This window comes from Colias eurytheme, chromosome 12 (genome assembly GCF_061535395.1).
Source record: "Colias eurytheme isolate Ceu_HAF_F1 chromosome 12, ilColEury1 Martin Lab GWU primary, whole genome shotgun sequence".
In the NCBI taxonomy this organism is placed as follows: domain Eukaryota; kingdom Metazoa; phylum Arthropoda; class Insecta; order Lepidoptera; family Pieridae; genus Colias; species Colias eurytheme.
In genome coordinates, this window is record NC_142991.1 from 3,421,260 (window position 1) to 3,423,793 (window position 2,534).

Consider the following 2,534-nt stretch of genomic DNA (forward strand, 5'->3'; position numbering starts at 1 on the left):
GTCACGTAAAGTGACCTGCTCGTAGAACAACAGTGCGTTATATACCTAACGCCGGGACGGGATGCGTAGCGGTTGGTCTGCCGTAGAACGCCGCGCCCCGCGTAGGCGTGCGTAGGCTTCGCCTACGGTGGACCGCTGCAGATCTCTCATGGTGGTTTTCATTCGTTTTTAGTAAAATTCGAATTAAAAATGAATTAACGTTGAATAAACAATAAAGAGTTCTGCTTGGCTGTTGCTATAAGAATAAGAAAAATTGAACCAGTATTAAACTTTTTGACGTTTAAAAAAACATTTTGTTTAATGAAGACGTAACTCTAATGAATTCATTCATAAAGAAATTACCCTAACATACATTTTTCTTAATTGTAATATTATAATTAATTATTCGTAATTTAAGCTTGCGTTTTAAAAGCAGCTTTTACTTAATATGATCTAAGCGTTCACTTATCTTTTATAACAAATATTGTTTTGAATTAATCTTTTTATAGTTAGGTCATATTATGTTATCATTCTTGGTATTTTTTTTAATCCAATTACACGAAGGTTACCTTAACTAGAGTAGCAAGCAAAGATGAGCAATATTAATTTTTTCGTTAATATTACTAACAATACAATAAAGAAAAATTAAAGCAAAAATAAGGTTCCTAGTAAAATTATTGAAAATTGGCTATTCACTCTACGAACACCTCATTTGTCAAAGTGTTTGTACATACCTACTTGATCATTTTACACACATAAGTAATCACTTATAATCATGTTCAAATATTTACTCTTTTACTACGAAACACTTTCATCTAACATAAAGTTATCTGCGTAAAATTCCCAAATATATAAGTCATGATACAAAATTTTAAACATTTGTACGTCGAATAATTTATTAAATACTTGTATTATAATTTTAAAGATTCTTCGAAGAAACTTTGTGCTTCCATAGCATTAATTATTAATTAAACATTTTTGATTACGGAACCTTTATCAAAACAATCATAAGAAATGTAAATGATATTTTAAACCGTATTTTTAATTCAAAAACACCTTCAAAGTATAGATGATATATAGATGGTATATAGCATAGATGACGTCCACATTAAAATTCTTTTAACTATTTTAAGTCAAGGTTACAATTACTGTAACATAATGTTAAAAATTTATGAGAACTTCGTTATCAAGTTTGTATTATATTTCTAAATTATCCACGCAGAAATGTTATATTTAAATATTTTGTATAATCTAAATAATATTATCATGGGAAAAACGAAAGGGTATCCGGTCCATTTCTTGGAATAACTTTATTGTTTATTTTATATTTTGTACCCTCTACCTAGTTATCGTTTATCAAGAAAAAAATATTTTTTCCCTTAGGACTACGAAATTTGTAATAGCTATGTCGCTTAGGAAATAGAAGGCTCATCATTTAATTGACGCGAGAAAAATCGAGGATTGAACATATAAATTATTACTGTTGCACATGAGAACGAAACATTAAACTTTATATAAATATTACAAAGTTTAAAGATAATAATATATCACTTGCACAATCAAAACATTATCAAAATGTATATATTTACTAACTTTTGACTTTCATAAACTAACATTCATTTATATTTTATCAGTTCATGCCTACTTATATCACTTGCCCAGTTAAACGTATTCATAAATAGCAACCTTAACCAAAGCATCCACAAGAAATGCGACAATATTAAACAGTCACAGAATATCATGCAATATATTAACCGACCCCCGCTTTCGAATTTGTCTGCTTATTTGCCAGCAAGTGATCGCTGCAAACTGAATTTGGACGCAATTTTCCCCAGTGTACCTGCGGTGGTTTCTAAACCGTGGGAACATTTCCGCCACAAATCCCTATAGAAAACTCGAAGCCAGCTTGGCATACTGTATAGCTTGAACCGCTATGATTTGTATAAACAAATGATCCTTATTAAGGAAGCGTAAAAACGAAATTACGAAGCTTTTGATCGGACTTCTACTTACTATTTAGGAAATAATTCATTCAATAAAATGTGTGTTGTATTGTATGTCATTAAAGTGAACTTTTAACTTAAATATCATATAATGAGCGATGATACAAAGTTCAAAATATTATCTAAAACCTATCAAATTACAAATATATTTCGCATACGATAAATTGAGTAATATCGGTGGAAATTACCATCCGTTCCAAAGGAAATGTTTACTAAGTGGCCTGCCAAATAGTGTTCATTTGCGCATATAACTATGTTGATAATTTTAAACTCAGGGGTATTCCCGCTGTAGGTTTCAGCAAATAGCACTGGATTAATAAATACAAATCTTGTTTTTGCAAGTAACATTTAGTATTGTGGAATGATATAGCATTCTAGGTCATTATTTTAGGAAGAAAATTAATATTCTGGGTTGCCAATTTACTTAGAAATTTAAGGGTTTAAATTTTATATTCTTCTTCTTTAAGACGTATATTTATCAAATTTAAAATTGTTTAAACAATTAAGCGAACCTAACTAAATCATAAATAAATTATTTATTGGTCAATAAGT